Raw genomic sequence first — 23,266 nt, forward strand, 5'->3', positions numbered from 1 at the left:
GACACATAATTAGTTTTCATCATATTAAGATTCCAATTGGATAATAGTAAAACTAAATGCTAAAAAAAACAATCACAATTTGAATTTAATTCAGATTTAAATAAAGAATTATCTCTACAAGGAAAATTCCCCATTACCATTCCAAGATGTTTTATAACATGAACATAATTATGACCATCAGTCCATGTCCTTCAATATCCAAATCTTTTTGAAAAATAACTTCAGCCAATGTTCAATTAAGCTAGATTGTGAGTAAGGACGCCCATGAGATCCACTGATTAACAAGTTTCCTTATTCTAACCCCTAGATGTGCTAGGATCAGAAAAACCAAATTGTTGAATTAGACAAGATATGCAATTTGAAAAGGTGTATGAAATGGAGTACTAGCCTTAAGGAGTAAATTAATCATTCACTATGAAATTCAAATAATTTTAGTTTTAAAATTAAGAAATCCTATGTATTTCCTTCTATATTTTCCACACGATGACTTTCTTTGGATATAATACAATTTTATCCATTATAAAATATTTTTCCTTAAGTTGTTCTAAAAAGAAACACTCCTTCAAAATGGAATTTCATAAGCCTTGGTTGCCACCAAGGTTGGAAAACTTCATTGGAATATAACTTCAACAGAATAAGAACCTTTTAGTGATATGGGTGAATAAATCATGTAATTCACTAATTCCTAATAGAGGTTAAACATGATAATTAATTTAAGTTCAATAAAAATTAAAATAAAAATGAAACTACCTAGTAGATGAAGACGTTGCAGCACTTGTTGTTAAATAACAATTTTTTCTATAAAGGTAACCCACTTTGCATTTTGTTGTAGAAAACAACAACCTCCTTTAATTGTTCACCATAATAATAATGGGGACCTTTTTGTTTTTCTTAAGTTTATAATTTACCATTAAATAAACTCTTTTTGCTTCAAAACACATTAAAATAATAAAATATTCTCCTTTTGAGAACCACCGTAGCCTTGACCACTATTACCAAATCCTTTGAAAAAATGCTCTTTTTAATATTTCGACTTAACAACAAGGCACTTTAGTACCTAGAAGACCATAACTCTTTAAACTCTAATTTGAAAATCTTTCGGGCACGTAGGATGCAGGTTCCACGTCATCACAAGTTTCAACTTGTGCGCATTAAAGGTTTGGCCCCCACTCTTGTCAATATAATACTTCCACACTATCATATGGATAATGTGACCACTCCTCTTCAATAACTCGTGAACCCAAAAGCCCGTAAATTTTTGAATTACCATTTGTAATTCCCTCTGGGCATCTCGGCGATTAATTTTTCGTAGGGATATATTGTTCTTTACTTTGATAATTGCATTTCATTATTTTCATATTAAATTCACCCTATAGCATCATATCATTATTCAAATTTACAACATTATTCAACAAAATATGCAATTATGTGGAAAGAACAAAATCATCATCAATGCAACATAACATAAAGGAACAATAGAAGAAAAACATTCACACATAGGGACACCAGGATTCGTCAGAGACCAGGGAAAATCCCACTATGGGGAAAACCCTTTCAAATTCTTTTTCTTATTAGATTTTCTTTGAATGATTCAACAAAAGGGAGTACACTGATCCATATCTTGAATCATAAACCTATCCATCAAAATAAACTAATCAAAATCATGATATGAAACAAATAATGCCAATAAACAAAACCCTAATTCACAATCAATTGTCACTGTCTGTGGTAAACTACCGAACTCTACGGTCGACGAGAAATACTAAACCCTAGGTACCAACCACATGGAGAGAGTGTCATGTGTGCAACTGAAACCCTTCAACCACATGCATAGGCTTGCATTCCTATAATTACAATTGAAATTTCATACACGTGCAAGCTTCAGACCTTGAAACCCTAGAACACACGTGTGAGATTTAGACCCTACAATTTCGGACCTGTATGAGAAAATTTTCCACGAACCATGCCAGACTCTATGCGAGCCAAACCAAAGAGAGAAGAAGAATGATCATAATGATTGTTTCGAAATGAGGTTGAGGTCACTTGTATTTATAGCCTTCCAAGGGCGTCTAGTTTTCTTTAGGGTTGACATGATCAAATGTGCACATTTGGGATTTAATTCAAAAATGCACTTTCCCTTATCCAAAGTGAGTGCTTAAATAGTCAAAGTTGGTCCTCTCGAAAAGAGGAATACTATCCCATGGTTGGAATTTGTCACTGAGCTGCCAAATTAACACTCCCTCTCAACTAGCGATAAATTCAAACTATGTCATGTAATCATTTCAAGAATCCTATCATCAAATCATATCCAATCTCAAGTATCTTGTCATCAAATCTCATCAATGCTCATCTTGGTTCATATCTTTCTTATTCCTTCTTATCTATTGATTGTCCCTACTCATATGTTCAACATTCTTGAATCTAGAAGAAGAAGAATTTTACATAGGTGGGGAGCCTAAGCTACCACCTTTTATCACGTCAGAGAGAACATCTCAATCTGAAACATTATTAGGGAGCACATCTCAACCTGAAACTACATCGGGGAGTACATCTCAACTTAGAATCACTGCCAGTGGGAATCCCAGTGCTACCACCCATGAAACATCAGATAACGTATCATCAGGGAGCACATATGAACCTAGAACCACATTGGGGAGCACATCTTAACCCAGAATTTCATCAGGAGAAACATCTTCAACCCCATATCGAGCAATAGGTGATGTAGGGGAACATATCTCAACCCATCCTATTTCCCACAAATATTCCCAACAATTACCCTTAAGAAATGTTGTAGAACACCCGCATCATAATTATCTTGGATTGTACACCTCCAAGTACATTCTCAACCCGCTGGCCAGATTCAGAGCAGTATTCCCAATAAGCCTTGCTTTTGGGTATGATACCAACTAAGGTATACTATTAAAATACCAATATAGGTAAGAAACATCTCTAACCCTATGGGTAACATATAGGGGAGCAACATCTACGTCCCTATTGTCCAAATATCCCTCAACCCCAGGAGCCTTCCATCTCAATTCCTCACCTTGGGAGCTCAAACAGGGGAGATGAGCTAGCTCAGTGTTCTCGATTAGTCCTACTCTCTATATATCATAAACATATGATCGTTCTCATATTTGATATCGTATTAATCATGATATCGCAATAGAAGTAGTATCCTATTCATATAAGACGTCAAATCAAATATTATTTTAGAACAAAAATATATATCACAGAAGGATAGCTTATTCATCCTCCCTCTCGTGGAGGTGGAAACCATAAGCCTAAGCTTGTCTTGTACGTAAACATTGTCTCAAAATATAAAGAGATATAATTCCTTGCTATATACAGGATTATCTGCCACTTAGATCCTATTCAACATTATCACAATGTATCCCTATCATATCTACAACCTGCTCAAACAACTCTCCAGAGAGCATCTTCAACCTGCCGCATAGCTAGTCATGCCAACAACATTGTACTCAACTCGGTCATGCTTAAAGCTATGGAATTCTCATCCAAGGCTACCATGGCAGATCTCATACTAAAACAACACCCAAATGTGGCCATGTTCATCAATAATGATCCCAAACAATATCGATACATCGATGTAGTCACATATCATAGGAAGGATATCTCAGACCAAAAATTTATCGTCTCATGTAAATATATCGAAGTGTGCTTGGTGGAAACTCAATGTGTATGAAGCGACTCAATCAGGTTTTATGCAAAAGACACACACACGCACACACATGCGTGCGTGCATATACATATGGGTGAAACATCAATGCTTCAATCAACTATCAGTTTCCAAGTTAGGTTCAATAATATCTTTTCAGAAATTCTTGAAATTCAATCAGAATGTCCACATATTTATATTTTCGCTTTCTTTAATAACTTCACAATATATAATTTATTTTCCCAACTTTAGAGCATAATTCATCATGCCACGGTTCTTCATTTTGAACTTTAGAGGCCATCTCCCTCTTACTTTGATCATTAGAGGTTCATTAACTATCAAGAATAGGCCGTTAACATATAAAATGAAAATCAAAGTCATACCTTGGACCACCTTTTAAGTAGAGGTTTGGATTGACACATCTTCCTTGCTTAACCAGGTAACTTTCAATGCATACATACCTGGCTCGGGAAGCTTGCTTCAAATGATACAATGCTATCTAGAAGCATAACACTTGAGCAAACCAATATGATCAACCTTACACAAATCAATATCAATCAAATCAACTAAGTCAACTTATCAAGCTTTAGATGCTAAATCAAAGCTAATGTCAAAATCATAAAAGGTTCTGCCAATATCATTATGTCAAAATCTTGAGAGTAAGTATAAAGTAGATATCACATCCAAGTACCAAGTCATGACTTCATCTATTGTCATTTCATCAGGCCATCCATATAATCATATCATGAATTTTTTTTCTGTCACTAAATATGAATGCATACATCAGGGACAAGTCATATACGTTCCATCCATTCAACCAATATTTATATTGTTTATATTGTTTATCCATCAGGGGAAACTATTTATACTTCAACCAATGTGCCAAAAACAATGAGGCCAATACAAAATAGATTCCAACATTAGAACTTTCATCAAGGCAAATCATCAATTTTCAAGTCAAATTATTAGTCATCAAGTAAAAACCCTAATTTGCTATCATTGTGAATTCAATCAATCCATAAGACAATATATATATATATATATATATATATATATATATATAGATATGAATCATCAAGAATCATGTCAAAACTCCTAATGCTGCTCATCTATACCAATCAACCAAATCTTATCAAACCCTTGTAACCGTTATCAAATACTACCATACACTAGCTTCAATGGTTGAATCAAAATGACACATTGATATGCGTATTCTGGTCACCTGCAAACACAAGTTTAGTCAACACATTCATATTCTCTATAATAAGTAAAAAATTCAAAATTTCTTTCTCATAACACTTTCTGTTGCGTGCTCCATATCTATATGACTTTCATGCTTTAGGATCACTTCTAATTTTGTGCATGAGGTTTCAGATTTTGTGACCTATGGGCATAACTACACACATATGATTTCTTTTGTGTGGCTGAGAGGCTTATAAACGCACCGATATTCTTGCTTCCATGTGGTTGGGGCTTAAACTAAAGGAAACCATCTCTTCTAAGAATAGAAATTGTTGCAGACCAACAATATCAGATATTTAGTTTATTCATGTCCAGAAATCATACCTCAACAGTAAATAATTTTCTATCCAAATTATAATAGGTGTAGGGATATTATGGATATATTCTCCCTCTAAATGTGTAACAACCTTAGACATTATTATTCAATTCATCAACCTATCAATCATAATATTTTCAAGCATAAAAAAAATGGTTAGATCATGAAATCTAACTATATCAGGTTCTTGCACATATATTCATCATGGTTATAACATGTCAACATTAGCTACTTCATCATCACATATGAACATGACATCAAAATTTCATCAATGGTTAGAGTCATATGATTAGGGAAGATGACATGTGTATTATGATACTTCAAAGATCATAATCACTACACTTCTTTATCATATTATCCAATCATCACATTATCCAATTCACCGAGCTTATAAAAAATCTACACAAGGTCAATAAGATGATCTCGAATATCAATCTTATTGTTACAATTCCATAATAATGGCTATCATGCTTATCACAAATAGAATCAATCTACCATATATATAATGTGCTAGCCTTCTTTATAAGTTCATAAACTCCATTATGTCTAAAAAAATGACGCTTGTCAAATATCAAGTATACCAATATATGAAAGGATAAATGTTTCTAAGTAGCCTTATCATGACCTAATATAATGTAAGATAATTTTACAATACCAAGTGAACCATATCATCATCAGTACCATGAATCTGTTGGACACCTAATCCTTAATGGGTTAGTGTGGAAGCCGAATAGACCAAAGCAGTCCAAGAGACCTTGGGATGTGAAACCCAACGGTCACTACATGTACTATAAATGTAAAACATTTGTTAATAAAATTGTATTGCATGTTTTATCTTTCATATCTCTCTTGCTATGTGTGTTTAACATGGTATCAGAGCAGGCGATTGCTGGTCTTGCTCCAATTTAAGCCACTAATTTTTGTGGTCATTTTCTGTGAGTTTGTTTTGTCCTCTTTATCTACTGCGCAGTCTTCCTGCCTAAATTCAGAAAGCATTGAGAGAGGAATGGTTTCAGCACTGGAATATTGTCTGAAGAAGTTTCGGTGGAATATTGTCATGCTGTGTTGAACAGTTGATTTGTGCGTTGCTCCTGCTTTGTAAGAAACGCAGGTATTCTAAATTTGTACGCTGCTCAGGGATTCTGGTCACCGGTTTGGGATTCGTATCTAATGCCTCCACGCAGGAACGAGGAACGAGGTTGTTCTTAAATAATTTCTTGAACGCTGCTATCAAAGTCTGAAGTATGTTGAACGCTGCTATACTCTGCTAATATATTGCTCCACCAGGTTTACTCATTAAATGTGTTTGAGAATGCCTTCCTATCACTTTATTCATCATTGAACTTTGTTAATTGAGGTTCATCTGCAGCTACAATAAATAAATTGTTGTCTTCAGAGACGATGCTTTGGTTTCTATAATGGGAATTCAATTGACATTCAAGAGAATATACACTCGTGAATGATTGCTCTAGCCTGGGTCGATAGATTTGAAATCAGATGGTCGTCTGTATCCATCATTTAAGGTGATGCTTGGAGAACAAAATCGAAACGCATGAAAAGGCAGATACTGCGAGTAAGGAAGGACATAAAAAAACGCAGATGTTGCGATTGACGAGAACAGCAAACCCGCTGGAGTTATCTGTGATGGAGATGTTTGTCACCGTGCTGATTGAAGTTTACACATTAAAGTGATCTGTTTGAGTTGTTCATCATTATAAATTGCTGGTTGTTATATACTGTGGTTGGAACACCAACCTTTGGGCATTATTAAACTGTTGTAAAACACTACTTGAAAAATCAGAAGTACACAAAATACCTACAGCCATATGTATGGGACATGTTTGACAAATTCTTGTTTACTGTAGCTGCTATTCAATTACCTCAATTTCTGAGCTTAGGTAAAGGCGTATTAGCAGTTCTAAGGTTGTGCTAAGAAAGAACCTCCCACCGTTCTTAATCACTAGACAATTATCCAAAGAGGGTTCACGCTCTCCCATGCACCTGAATTTTCCCTTACAACAGTCAAATCTACTTCTAGAACTGATTCGAGACATCTAGACCAAGACTGGAGTGGAGACAAGCATTTCTGGACAGCGCTATATCAGACGACCGGGCATTTGAGGGCTTCATAATGCGGTTCCTGACAAGGGCATCTTCTGGAGCAGCTCGAGGTGACTCTTCCTCTTCCACACGGACAGGTATGCCAGCAATCAAAATCTACTATATAGAGGATGGTGGAGAGAGCCGGTGATAATGAGACCATGCTTTTTAGGCTTTAAATGTGAATGACGAGATCCAACATATCATTTCGAAGTTTAAAGAAATGATGAAGGCCCCCACATCTCAATCTGCACCTGAATATACAATGCTACGCTGGTATATAACGCTCTCCGCGCTGTCCCGGCTGACATCTCATTGAAAACGCTGGCCTGGCATCTCATGCAGTTTTAATATGTAACGCTGGTTTTGATTCAAAACGAAATCTCAGAATTCCTATTTTGGCTTGGTCATTTTATCTTCCCAAGGAAACCTAACACTCCTGCGCACTTGAGCTCTGCCAATTTGCTGACATTAATGATTGCCACCGCTATGCTCCATTGAACCTTTTGCAGCTTGTCCCAACTCGCGCTTGGCATCATCTCAGCGATAATCAACCTTTTCATTAATCTACTCAACGACTTGGAATCCGCTCGACTGCAATCAATTGTTTCATTAATGTGACTACAGATTATGTTCATTATTTAATTTCAAAGGCGTTACCCGCATGTTCGTTTTTGGGTATCACTGAGGATTGCAGATTCATCCTCGTTTTGTACTGAAGATGACAACGCTGTCAATTTTCATACCCTGTTACCGCAGTGGTCACCCAAGATTGGGCCCAGGTCACGCTAACAATGGTCTTCGAGGGGATTTTCCAATAGGTTTAAGTGGAGCGAGAGCCATGTGCAAAAGAGAGTGGGACATCACCACTATTAAAGAGCTTGCAGATGGGAGTCAAATGTTTTCTTTTGGAGCATCTCATTCATCAGGAAACAGGAGGAGAGAAACTGATTTTTCCTCATCACAAGTGGAACACATGGCATTAAGCATCAGTTCCTTCCCAAGGAGAATGCCCTCTAATTTCAATAGACAGTCCCCAATTTCAATTTTTGTAGTTAAAAAGGAAGGAGGGCGTATTCGGAACAGAAAGCAGGAGAACAATGATGCTGAAAAGGTGCAGAATAATTTTGATTTAGAGAATGTTACTGGAGAAACTGATAATGTAAACCACAGTAAAAGAGATCATTGCCTTTCTCTGAGATCATCATCTACATATGCGAGGAGATCTCCAATGTCATCTCTTAATGATGGATCCAATCCAGATATGAATAAATCATCTAACTCATCTGTTGAAGGTGACATTGTTGCTCTCTTTAGGTGAATATAGGCTGAGTCTACTATTTCAAAAGAAAATCCTGGAAATGATAAGAAAAATAGTAACATTTCTTCAAAATCTAAGAAATCCGCAGATTCTGTTTTAAGAGTGTTATGTCAATACCCTGACAAACCTAAGGAGGAAATTGAAGAGCCTAACCAGAAAATATCATTTATGGGAGGCTATGAGAAATTGGCGACAAACATAGATTCTTCAAGAAAGCAATAAAAAAAGTCCGAAGAAATTGAAGAAGAATCTAACCAAAACATATCATTATTGGGAGGATATGAAAAAATGACTACAATTACTGAAGTATTAGAGTTCATGAAAACTCTTATACAATCTACTGTTGATGACACATTACAAATAAGCAAAGGCTCTCTCTCTGAAATTCAGACATGTCTACAAAATGCACAGGAAAAGATCGATTTTTTGCAGCTTGAATCTCAGCTACAACAAGAAGAACTAAAATAGAAGAGTCATTCTGAACATGTTTCTGTTCAGAACAATGAAACAGACTCCCATAAACAGCAAGTCAATATTGTTCAAGTTCATTCAGATCCAGTGCCCAATAAAGCAGCAATTGTACATGCAGATGCAGAAACTCAGTCTGCACTTCCCAAGCCCACCATCAGACCTTGGGAACAGCTTGTCCACAACAAGCACAGAACTGGTCTTGGATATGACAAGGACTTGTCCTTTCATATTCCAGATTACTCAAAGCCCATTCAGTTTCAGAGCGCTGGATTCATTCATGACAGTTCATCTTCTCCTCATGACAGTTCATCTCCAGCTGTTCCAGATTCTGCTCCTCTTCCACAGCAACAACAACAAAAACAACAACAGATTGTGAAATGCCAACAATGTGACCAAGTTGGCCATCTGAAAGATCGTTGTTTTGATCTTCATCCATGTAAGCACTGTCATAAAACCACCCATTCTTCACAGAGATGCTTCAGAAACAAATGTCCTACAAGAACAAAGATTCATCTTGGATGGATCGCTTCTTGGAAATGGGCATCAACAGCCAAGAAGATATTCCAAACACATGTCAAAATTTGTTCCAGAGTATTGAACAGTCTTGCAGTTGAGTTTTCTCGATCTTCTCGCCTTGTATCTGACAGGGGGGGAAATGATGGTCATCTACAAGCTTCAAAGTCACATCAAGCGAGCCTGACCCACAACCTGCCACACCAGTTTTAGAGTTGGAGCCAGAGACAAAGATGCCCCTGAACATGCCTTCAGTTGGCAATCTGGGACACTTCCTCTAGCAGAAGACTTCAGCTTCTTGCCAGTTTCGGAAGCATTCCAGGAACAAAATTGAGAACACTTCCTCTAGCAGAAGACTCCAGCTTCTTGCCAGTTTTGGAAGAGTTCCAGGAATTGCATTAAGAATTCCAGAGTTGTTGGTTATCCTTAAACCATCACAGGTTGAGACTTCCCTTTTCAAGTTGAAGTTTTACCTTTTATGCGGGGTGAGACCTCCCTTTTATGGTTGAAGGTTTCCCTCTTTAAAACAATATGATCACTTCCTCTAGCAGAAAACTTCAGTTTCTTGCCAGTTTTGGAAGAGTTCTGGGAACTGCACTAAGCGTTCCAGTGTTGGTGGTCATCCTTAAACCACCGCTCTTTATACCAACATTTCAGAGAGCACATTCAGCCTAGTGCTGCCATGCATTTTTTTGCACATTTTGTATTACAGCTCTCGTCTTGGACTCATACAGAACCCTTCGAATTAAGGGGGGGAATGTTGGACACCTAATCCTTAATGGGTTAGTGTGGAAGCCGAATAGACCAAAGCAGTCCAAGAGACCTTGGGATGTGAAACCCAATGGTCACTACATGTACTATAAATGTAAACCATTTGTTAATAAAATTGTATTGCATGTTTTATCTTTCATATCTCTCTTGCTGTCCATGTGTGTTTAACAAAATCAAACTTACTTTCATATGATATATGAGTCATTCATGAAGGTGATATTTCCATCACACCTTATGGATTATCTTGCCATCCAATATTTACAGCTGAAACATAATATTAAAAAAATACACCATATATACCTTGTAGTATTTAGATACTTGTGCACCTTCTTATTGGCAGCTAGAAGACTTTTTCAACTTTTCATCATGTGCCTCCTTTCCAGCACTAGCTCTTCTCTTCCTGCGCTAGCCATACTTTCCTACACTTCAGGTGATCCTTAAGAAGGATCTACTTATCACATCTTATCAAGAGGTTAGAAGTATCCAAATACTCAAATATACACGCAGGAAGCATAATCATTGATCAAATCAATAAATCTAAAAAAAATTAAAGACATAAAGAAGTAATATAAATCGAAAAATAGTTATATTCAATGAGAGGCGAACATATCCCTCTTGAACCAACCTTAAAGAGTTGTGTGTGTCCATTGACCTTATAACATTGTTTCCTTCAATATATTCATAAACTTCATCAATAACTAAGGCCTAATTGAGACTATCCCATCTAGTGCTACATCAAACATTTCACAAGTGCTTGAACATCTCCACATTGATCATGCTAGGGTTTCTATATTTCATATCTTAAATATTTGTCATAAAATAGGGTTTATCCCAAACCCTAACCTCATAATATCCATCAAACCCTAATAACCAAATTTTCTAGGCTTTCCTTCAAACCCTAGAATTATTTTAGGTCTCCTCCATATTCTCATGCTTCCGTCAAAGGTGTCTTCATAGGGGGGCGATCTTCAATGAGTTTTCTTCAACCCAACTCTAATACCATGTTAATTTTTTTGAGGGTTATAATGTTCGTTTCTTTGATAATTTCATTCCATTATTTCCATATTAAATTCACCCCATAACATCATATCATTCTTCATATTTACAACATTATTCAACAATGATATGCAATTATGTAGAAAGAACAACATGATCATCAATGGAACAAAACATAGAGGAATAATAGAAGAAAATAATTCACACATAGGGACACCAGGATTGGTCGGAGATTAGGGAAAAAACCACTATGGGGAAAACTCTGTCAAATTCTTCTTCTTATTAGACTGTCATTGAATGATTTAGCAAAAGATAATACGCTCATCCATATCTTCAATCATCAACTTGTGTAGAAAAATCAACTAATAAACATCATGATATGAACCCGATAATGTTGTTGGCTTGAAGGGGCCTAAACCAGGTTTGGAGTTAATTAGCCAAAAAAATCCCTGTACTACTGACCCTTTCGGCAATAGCTTGCGGACTGAGGTCTCACCCAAAGTAGTATGGGGGGATACTGGAACCAAGTTTTCGTACCCTTGATATGTTTGAAGGGTCGACTTAATCCAACTAGGAATGACTTCGCACAGGTCACTTCAAACACTCTCCCGTCCCGTGAGGTCTTCACACTCTGTTATAATCGCCTTTGTGCAACCCTAATTAGGGTCTGAGGTGATTTCGCGTTGCTAGGGCAGCGATCTACGCTCTTTCCCTAAGTCACACTGCGAATATTACTTATCTTCTTATAACTATAGTTAACTTTGCATAAACAGATACTTATATGATATTCTCTTATTCAACACATTCATATAATTTCGCACAACAATTAAATAGTAAACTCGCAATTCATACCCAATATACTTTAATGCATAAAACAAAAACAGATACAAAGAAATGATATGAAACTCCTCTTTATTACTTCTTCAACAATTACAGACTCGACTCACCTTGCACACTCAGCTGCAGGGGTTCGCGCACTCAAGTGCGGGATACTAGGCCTCTGTGCACACAGACGCAGAGCCTTCTCCTACTCTATGACCCAAAGACACGACTTTACACTTCAATCAGACTCAATTCTTCTATTCCATCATTCCTTACTTGATTTCATTAACTACTTTTACAACTTAGAGCCTCGCTTTATTTATACAATCCCATGGTCCGCGGACCATGGGAAGAAATCTCAAGCCGACACTTCATTACAAAGATGAGGGTGGACAACCCTACGACTCATTTACAATCTCGTGCTCTGCGCCCACAAAACGCGGAGTACATTGGATTTGGTCAGAATCTGGGCTTTAAGCCCCAAAACTTCCCTTGGGGGATCCTGCGCTCAACAAGCCCCCAACAAAAACATTGTGACTCGCCCTCTAGTCACTCAGTCGGTGCAGAGATCTTCGCGTGGAGACCTCCCAACTCTGCTTAGACCATTGCGAGGTTGGCAGCGCACTGAGTGGCTTCCTACTGTATCTCCTCGACGCGTTGTTCAGCGACTGTAGTATCTGAACTGCTTCCCTATATGTGCTCTTGCAACACTGCGTCTGCGCGAGCTTGCCTTCAATCGTTGCTGTGATGACAAATGCCTCATCAATCCATGGTTGGATGCGTGCCTTTAACACCGCTTCTTTGTGCCGTGCTGCGTCTACCTGCTCCTTAAGTGCCTTGGCCTATTATAGCCGCGCGAGCCTCTATGTAAGGGCCACTGTTTGCGTGGTTCATTTTATGTCGTCATATTGTTGTTGCAGCTCACGTGCCTTCGTCTCCAAGGATTGTATGATTGTGTCCTCCTGCAGAGCGGTGAGAAACTCGAATGATTCTTCCAACATTTTGGTGCAGTCCCTCACTGCACCGCTGATCTATTCTATTCACATGGTGATGGCACTGGTGCACTGTTCTCTCACCTCTAGAGGAGTTGAAGACTGTGCCTTCAATTGCAGCTCTGCTATCTAGAGGTTTAGCTCCAGCTGAACGTTGACCATCTCGTCTCGCGCCTCACGCACCCCTTCAGCTAACCTCTGAATGCGCGCCTCTGCTTGTGCCTTTGATGGGATGGCCAACTTAGGGACCATCTGGCAGGAATTTTCAACTACCTGCACTATCTGCTTGTTTTGGGACATGACCTCGTCGTGCTGCAAGCTCAACTGGTCCATGTTGATTCTTTGTTCACTTAACACCTGTAATGCGCGACCCTCCCTGGTCCGCAGTTCTGCAGTCACTCCATCCTGCAGGACATAGGGTGTCTCGCAAGGGACCGCAGTGATGTTGATTCCTACTCCTTTCAACGCATTGACCATAGGCCTGTCGACCTCGTTTTCTAGAACCAGTGACCCCTCTGCTTGCACTATTGTGTTGGTTATGCAGGTGCACAACATTTCCTCAGCCACAACCGTTCCTACTATGAGGCTGGTTGAGAGAGTATCAACCTGAGGAGTGCACACTTGCAACTCCTCAATCTGTGCCCGGAGGCCCCCAAACACAATCTGATTCTCCTTCGCCAACCGTTGGACGGCCTCCGCGGTGACGTCACACACCTTCTCCCCTATATCGTGTAGATCTCCCTCAGTGAGGGTGATCGGGTCAAAAGAAGTCTTGGAGGCTTTTGACTTCTTCTGCTGCCCCATCTGCTCTCTCGGGCACTGGCTCTTCAACTATGTAGATGCTGGTACGGGGTCTGCGCCACCCTCCTTTATCTCTGTCTCCATTTCTTGTTCCTGCTCAGGCGAAGGCGACTTCTGGCCCTCCCACTCCTTATTTGATGCCTTCTGTGCTTCTGTTGCTGCTGTCTCTTTTCTTCTCTTCTCTGCCAACTGCACTACCCGCAGTTTTGCCTCCTCCTTCTTTTTATGTGCAGTAAACTTTCCTGCTTCCACCACGGAGATGGCTGGAGTGTGCCACACCAACGGCCACGCCTCAAGTACATCGAAGATAACATCATCCGTGGCCATGTATGGTAGTTCATTCCACATCTTTGTGGGGTCCTTGCGCCCTGATGTAGACGTGATGGAAGTTCGCCTTAAACTCTGCAAAGCTTTGTAAGTTGTTAAAGATAGTGGGCGATAACCGCGACTTGCGGTTAATCCCCATTTTGATGTTCATCTCCATGAACACCCAGAATATTTTACTATCTCGGATCCTGCACGCGTCTTTAGTGGCCCACAACGAAGCGTACTTCGCGGCCTCTGGGAGATCCCTCACAATTTGGGGGAACTAGCTGTCCTTAGGAAATTCCCCAGCCACCAGCACTATGGACAATAAAAACCATGCATAGTGGAAGGTTTTCCCCTGTTCTTGTGTCTCGCGGAAATTCTCCAGGAACTCTTGGCACATGTATTCAGAACAGTTAAACTGGACCCCCTCTGCGCACTTCTCGGCAAGTGCAACCACCGACGTGGGCACCTCATCCACGTGACACTTCCGCATGACCTTACCCGCCAGTATTTGAGTCGCGACTTTGAATGCCTTGTCGTTGATATTGGAGATTGCGTATCCCCTCTTTTTCTTTACCAGCTTATATTTCTTTTTCATGGCCTCCACAATGGCCAAATCACTGCTTTTATCCTCCAAAATGTCTGCTGGGTCTTCCTATTTACAAGGGAGTCAGGTAATTCTATGGATCAGGTGGTCTGTGATGGGGATGGGCTCCTCCAGCCACAAACACCCATCATGCACTAGGTAGAGCAGCTTCCTGATGATGAAGATAGTCACTGGGGCGCGATGATAATGCGGCACCCAGAGTAGGTTCAACAACCCTGCTTTTTCGACGTCGCGTAACCACTTGCAGCTACCCTTGCGCCGTCGCGGACCTTGTGACACTTCGCATCTGCATGCAACCCTGACATCGCGCAGCTCCCAGGCAGAGTAGTTTATAGTCCCGCGCCTCTTTTCAAGTGCCTAGGGCGCTAAGACTGTGCTTTCGATGGCTAGTTAGGTGGCCATGAAACCTGTATATAGCTTCAACTGACCATCACTCAGTTTCCTTGGGAAAAGTTCACCTTCTAACTTTACTATCTGCATCGCGCACTTTTCCATCTACATTGTGCCACCATCAGTGACCCCTTTAGTAACATACGGTCCAATCCAAGGCATTAAAATGATCAACCCTCGGTGGTAGTCCCTAAATTCGTCCATGTACTCGCGCGCATTCTGTTTGATCACCATGGTTTTCTTATCAAGAAAGTCCTTCTATATTCCTTCCTCAAGCTTTTTGACTTCTACTTCCACCATGGTGCTTTTCTCCCTCAACCAAACTATTTCCTTCATGAGTTCTTGAAGCCGAGGCTCCGCAAACTGTCATATTCGGGGGTGCTGCTATCCATGGACTAGGCATGATATACTCCATTGGAATTATAGCGTTCGATCCATAGGACAACTTAGAAGTCGTTTGTTCCGTTAGTTTCTTGCACGTTGCCCTATAAGCCCATAGGATTTTTGGCACGCACAAGTCCCAATCATCTCGTTGCGCATTACATACCTTATTCAGCGCTCCACACACTTCGTGAAAGGCTTCTATGCGGATAGCTTTCTGCATGCTTTTTCTTTCCACATTCTGTTGTTCCAACCTGAAAATCCAGTTGTGTGGTTTCCCCCACAACACATGCTTATTGACCGTCTCTTCCAACGCGCAGTTTATGTGTATCCGCGCAGGTTTTTTACCATAGGTCTATACCCATCTTGACAGATGTGCACGCGGACCATCCTAGCCATTGTATCTAGCTGTCGGCCGCCCCATATGCTTCCTAAACCATGTGCTTGTCATCCTCTTACATGCGCGCCAATCATCAACGTTTCCTTTGTGCGTACCCCACCACCTCGCGGGCGTAGCGCACAGTACCCAATTCAAGGCTTCGAATTGTTGCTTCTCTTGCACCTCTCTTTCAAATCTGTTTAGGAAAGCATCTACCTCTCCTAATCCATCGTAAGTAGGTAAATCTCTTGTTTCCATTGATACATAGCACAACAATATTGTCATCATATTACAGTTTAACGTGCTTACCTCGTGTAACGGTTCTGCCACTGCTCTATCTCCTCATCTGAATCTGAAGTACAGGAGCTTTTGTGCTCCCATGAAATTCGCCCTTTTGTGGTAGGGTTTACCTGGTCCTGGTCTCACGCTATTATCTTATAGATGCAATCCAAATCATCGTCACTTTCATAGTCGTGCACTGGCTCTATATAGCGTGATCCTTCAGCGGGGTCCAAGGGTATGATTACATTTAGTAACTTATTTTCAAAGATCATTTTGTGCTTCTTCAGATTAATCACCCCGTTCATGTCAGTGGCCCAATCAATTCCTAAGAGCACAGGGTAGGGATTGTTGTCATCAACAATCTCTATCACTTCAAAATCTGCTAGCGCACTCGCTCCCTCAACATCCACAGTGATTCCCTGCAATCATCCCATGAGTATTATCTTTTGTTGGTTCGCCATTCGCAACTGAATATGGGACCATTGCAACATAGGCCTCCCCATTCGCTCCCACATCTATTTTGGTAGGACGTTCGTATCCGATCCTAGATCCAGAACTACTTGGTCCATCTCGTATTCCCCAATCTGCGCGGTTCGCCTCATCTCTCTCCCCGTTCTTGTCTTGTGTTTTCCAATCTTTTGGACTACGCGCAATTCTTCTTGCGCGGTCCCAATGCATATGTTAATGAGTTCCTGTAACCCCTTTACGGCCTTACTATCGCGCAGTAACTTCATGCATGTTTCCAGTAACGTCGTAAGCATAGATGGGTCCATTTCCGGCTCCGATCTATCTCTGCTTCCTGAAGTGGAGGCATCAACAAAACTCTTTTTAGCTTCCATAAAGGTTTCCTTAGAGCGCTCCAAATCAAACTTTGCTTCTTTCGTCAGAGCTTTGTGAACCTAAGTACTTTCTTCTGGTTGTTTGCCTTTGTCATCTCCTGTCACGTTTCCACTTCGGAGCATCATATTCACATTTGGATCCTCCTCACGTGGCTCTGACCTCATCATCTGCAGGTTCTGAGTCGGGGGAGGCGTTATACCTCCTTTGTCGCGTATCCTAGCTATCAGCGTAGGAAAATATTCCGTCTGATGATCAAACAAGGTACGATATAGATATGATGGACGCATTGGGTTCGTACAATTGCGGGCATAATGTCCTGGCCCTCCGCAATTGTAGCATATTATCTATCCACGACCTCTTCCTGGTCCTCCTCCACCTTGGCCTCATCCGCGCCCTTGAAATCCTATTTGCGCCACTCGTGCACTCTGGTCTAGGGGCCGCGTTTCAACCTGAACTCTGTAGGCAGGAGTTCTGTCCATCATCAACTCATAACTCCTACAAGTGCGCTCATCGTGTACCATCGACCTAGAAAAGTTACAGAACAATTGCTGCGAATTCTGCGTGTACTTCTCTAACAAATGGCAGTTGTCCATAGCATGCTTTCCTCCTATTTAACAAATTGTGCACCACAAAGCAGGCACCGCACTCGGTCCCGCTTGTGCTTCCAGCCTTAACGGCATCAGCCCTCCTTCCGCGAGGTAATTCGCGAACACTAGGCAGTGGTCTTTTTCATGGCCCTGAACCTTGCATTTTACGCACCACATCTCTTCACACACTTTTGGTCGAGCTGTCCGATCCTGTTTCAGACTCCGCATCTCGAGGAATAAGTTCTTCAACTACGCATGGATCTACTGAACTCCAAAGTTAGGATCCTGGATCGAGGTTTCATGCAGCCTCATCACGATCTCTAAGGCTTCTACCTGAGTTGTTAACTTATATTGTGACAGCACGCTCCTCAGATGTGGCATTAGTGACGCTAAAAACCATTCGCGGTGCTGTCCATTCGTCAGATTCATATTATCTCCACGAATCATACACTTCAGCCTCTGATCCAACTCCCACGGAGTTTCACCTGGTAGCATCGTGATACCCTTGAATCCAATGATCAACTGTGCTTCAGACTTCGGCCTGCTAAATTCTCTATTAGTACTGTTTGGATCTCTACGATTCCTGCATTTGGATTATCATTGGAGTACTTAATATACTAGGTTAGCGCGTGGTCCTACAAGGCACTAACCAGTGTCGCTTTCTTGATATTGTCATCTGTAACTCCTTGCACTTCCCATACGGCTCTTATCACGAGCCAGAACTGGTTCAGATCCTCATTCCCCAAACCTTTGAACACAAGAAACTTCACTGTGCTTGCCATATTGAATCACGATGGCGGTGGTGGTACGGGTGAAGATGGAGCTGATGGTGGTGAAGTTGGTGGCGGTGTGGGTGGGAGTGGTATTCGCGGGATTCTCTGCCTTATCAGATTGATCGCACTTCGCGAGCTCTTCCTCGCCCCCTGGCGGAGGTGAAATCAAAGGGCTATTCTTTGGTCCCTTACTCCCCTCATTTATGTAGGTTTTTTTGCTTTGCGTAGCTCTAGACATCAAGGTAACTGCATAACCCTTTTCTCACACAATAAAATTTTAATCCAAGTGTTCAAAGACTTTACATACTTACCTCACGGTCCTTTGAGAAAGCATCGCTCTGCCTCACTATAGCTAACCGATGTGTCAACTGAAAACTCAATAATGAATCCTCCTATAATTTGATCGAGCCAGCGGTCAACAGCACGTGCGATCTGATCCTTCGATGCTTCTAATTTGCGCACCAATTCTAGGGTCCACACAATAGGACCGTCAAGCTTCCACCTTCCTTGGCTATCTGGTAGCTTCGTGATCCACTCATACAAATCAGTGGGAAAAGATGCGAAGAAGATTCCATGGATTTCTGTGTACAGGTAGCAGTCTAACCACTCTTCTTTTGATAGTTGTGGGTTCCTGTTCTCCTGCGCCGCGAACTCGTGAATTCTTCTGTCCAACCAACCTTTAATTTCCTTCTTTATTGGATTCCAATAATACAACATCAGACATCTCTATGCAAATTTCAGTCCTGGCAACGAAACTATTTGTTGGCTTGAGGGGGCTTGACCCATGTTCGGAGTTAATTAGCCAAACAAATCCCTGTACTACTGGCCCTTTTGCCAACAGCCCACAGAGTGCAGACTGAGGTCTCACTCGAAGCAGTATGGGGATGTTGGAACCAAGTTTCTGCACCCTTGAGATGTCTGAAGGGTCGACTTAGTCCAACCAGGAATGACTTCGTGCAGGTCACTTCGCGCACTCTCCTGTCCTGTGAGGTCTTCGCACTCTGTTATAATCGCCTTCGCGCAGCCCTAATCAGGGTCTGAGGTGATTTCGCACTGCTAAGGCAACGATCTGCGCTCTTTCCCTAAGTCACACCGCGGATCTTACTTATCTTCTTATAAATGTAGTTAACTTCGCATAAATAGATACTTATCTTATATTTGCTTATTTATCACATTCATATAAGTTTGCACAACAATTAAACAATAAACTCACAATTCATACCCAATATAATTTAATGCATAAAACATAAAAAGATACACAGAAATGATATGAAACTCCTCTTTATTACTTCTTCAACGGTTACAGACTCGACTCACCTTGTGCACTCAGCTACAATGGTCCGCGCACTCAACTGTGGACTACTAGGCCTCTGCGCACACAACTGTAGAGCCTTCTCCTACTCTACGACCCAAATACATGACTTTACACTTTGATCAGACCCAATTCTTCTATTCCATCATTCCTTATTTGATTTCATTAACTACTTTTACAACTTAGAGCCTTGCTCTATTTATACAATCCCATTGTCTGCGGACCATGGGTAGAACTCTCAAGCTGACACTACATTACAAAGATGAGGGTGGAAAACCCTACGACTCATTTACAATCTTGCGCTCCGCGCCCACAAAACACGGAGTCTTTACATCGGATTTGGTCAAAATCAGGGCTTTAAGCCCCAAAACTTCCCTTGGGGGATCCCACGCCCAACAAATGCCAATAACCAAAACCCTATTTCAGAATCATTCAATCAACTTTCATTTTATGTGGTCAACTATTGAACGTTGTAGTCGATGAGCAAAATTTACAGTAAATTGATAAACCAAAATCCTAGGTCCCAACCACATGGAGACAATGTCGTGTGTGCGGTTAGAACCCTTAAATGCACGCATAGGCCTTCATGCCTATAGTTACAACCAAAATTTCCTTATTTCATGCTTTCTGATAGGAACCAAAATCCTAGAACACATGTTTGAGCTTCAGACCCGTGAGAGAAAAATTTCCACGAACCATCTTAAACTCGTGCAACCAAAACCAAAGAAAGAAGAAGAATGACCATAATGATTGTTTCTAAATGAGGTTGCGGTCACTTGTATCTATAACCTTCCAAGGGTGCCCAATTTTCTTTAGGTTCGACCTGATCAAATGTGCACATGTGGGTTTTAGTTCAAAAATACACTTTCCCTTGTCCAGTTTGAGGGCTTCAATAATCAAAATTAGTCCTGTAAAAAAGAGGAATCTTGTCTCATGGTTGGAATTTGTCACTGAGCTTCCAAATTAACATGAACTCTGGGTAATTCTCTCTCCATTCTATGCACCCCACACATCTCATGCCCAAAACCCTTTTCTAATTGTATTTAGGCTCTCCCTTCCAGACTACTATGTTCACTCTGTCTCCTCTACTACTCATAAGCCCAAAAACATGACTATTTTATAAAATGGTAGTTTACAGTTCCTTCTGGGCACTTAAATCCAGGGCCCTGACATGGCTCCTTTCATGTGACCTACCACATATCTATTTTCCAATCAATCAATAGCTCCAATTATAGTTTTGCATTGGAAAATTTATGATAAGAGCTAGTTAATTTAATGAAAATAAAAACCGCCAATTAAGAAATCATTTCCATTGTTTCTCCCATTTTCTCTCCTACGAGCTAATTTTCTCAGTTCTTTCCAAAATTTCTTGCAGGTGAGCTCTGATACCTCTCGCTCATAAGAAATGAATATGACTATATCAAAAAAAAAAAAAGGCTCCTCTACAACAACCCTCTGGCTCATATAGTGAAGTTGTAAATGAAAAGCTTCCAAATGCATCTCTTTTCACAGAAATAGTCTATACAAGACACTTAGGAAACTCTTAATGGGATCATATTTACAAATAATTTTAGGATGAAGAGCTCATGTTACAATAAAGGTTGCTACAAATGATGACCAAACACCTACCTCAGAGGCAACCCCTCAAGACACAGTAAAATATTTATTGCATAGAATTGCAACAGGGCCTAGATTAATGCCCTACACTGATATGGTTAGGTGGTTAGTTGAGACTGCAAATATTAGAGAATTAAGGTTTCAAACCAAACGGGGAATCGTTATTATCTCTTGCAGGCCATAAGAACTCCATTTTATGTACCATTTTTCTGAACCCATTGCTGTTTCAACAAATAGTATGTGTAAGAATTCGTCGAGAAGCATGGACAGGTTTTTGATTCCATAAGCTAATGGAAGAAATAGATAAACAAACACAAAATAGAGGAAGATAATAAGCATTTTATAGCTACGATTTCTACGCCTTCAATCAAATTTCCACCATGATATGCAGATTATATTATTACCCCAATGTTTTTGTATTTCCCGATGCTTTCTTTTCTTTAATTGATGGGGCATCTGAGGGTTACATTTTTAATTGGGACAATCTATTGTTTGATATTCTAGCAAACATATTCTAACCTTTTGTAGCTCTTAGAATGTTTATGAAAACATGATTCCCCCATTTTATATGTTTGCCTACATCATGGATTTCCTTTGCTTTTCTTTGGATTTCCCGACCATCGGATGGAAATGGGATCCTTCTGATCCTATACTAATTCACATTTATCACAGTTTTATTTGGGAATCCAATTTTCTTGACCATTTTTACGAAATCTGTGATCAGATTGTTATTCCTACTTATGAAATATTTTTTGAAGCGAAGCCACCAAGAATTTCTCCGGAAACCATGAATAGCCTCAAGAAAATTGAGAATTGGCTCGGTGAAGAGTTATTTACTTTCAGAGTTTGGGGAAGCTATAGTGCACAACATGTCCTACCCCTCTATATTCATGACAAAGTATTATGCATAAAGGTGGATTACCAAAAAATAGCCAATGGGATAACTAAAGCTTTAAAAGATTGTAACAAGAGGGTATGGCTTCAGTTTCCTCTTCCCATAGGAATTTATAACTTAAGCAATTATGGTCATTCATAAAATTAAATAACATCCATAGAGGCTTTAAAATTGCATACCATTCGTGCTAGAGCATATGATCCCGATGGAGTAGCACGTCAAATCCCTCTAGCCATTGCTATTAGGTGATTTTTTCATGAGTAATATACATTTTATGACTTGTTTGCTAAAGCCTTCTCATATAATACAATCCTAAAAGTGTTGATGAAAACTATTAGTGAAAGAGTGGGAGCAGTTCTTGACTTTCAGGAATTCAAGGTTGGCCCTTTTTCCTATGAATTTATTGTAGGTTCCTTTAGAAAAGGGCACATCCCTGAAACACACTATGGCTTCCACTCAACAAGAAAAAATAGGGACAACAAGTTCTATAAACCCTGAAGTGCTAGTTCACACAAAAGACCCAAAATTACAAAAGGTATGGGAAAATTTTGAGCAAATTATTGCTAAGCCAAGGGAAGGCGCACAAAAAATCACAAACAACGAGAAGTCAATTTCTTCCCAACAACAAGATTCACAAAATATTTCTAGTATTGTGTAAGAGACTCTCTTAGAACAATCAACACTAGAGAAAACACCTTTGGCTACTAATCCTAGTGTGGAAATTATCCCTATTAATCCTACCTTTGAAATCTTCCTCAATATTGAGAAGATTCCTCCTATGGATGTTTTCTATAGCCCAATTCATAAATATATAGTGAGAAGGAGATGGAAAAATAAAAATTTAGAAGAATCTCAAGAATTGGTATTAGAAAA

General features: G+C 40.1%; 2 pseudogenes; one reads left to right on the top strand and one right to left on the bottom strand.

The window, feature by feature from the left end:
- LOC149211496 (3-ketoacyl-CoA thiolase 2, peroxisomal-like) overlaps positions 1-8,000 on the bottom strand; it is a 30,666-nt pseudogene extending 22,666 nt beyond the window's left edge.
- Positions 7,974-13,217, top strand: LOC149211497 (uncharacterized; annotated as a pseudogene).
- The last annotated feature ends 10,049 nt before the right edge of the window (positions 13,218-23,266 follow it).

Source organism: Pinus tabuliformis, chromosome 1_1 (assembly GCF_031772625.1).
Source record: "Pinus tabuliformis cultivar Carrire ecotype Pingquan chromosome 1_1, CPIR1, whole genome shotgun sequence".
NCBI lineage: Eukaryota > Viridiplantae > Streptophyta > Pinopsida > Pinales > Pinaceae > Pinus > Pinus tabuliformis.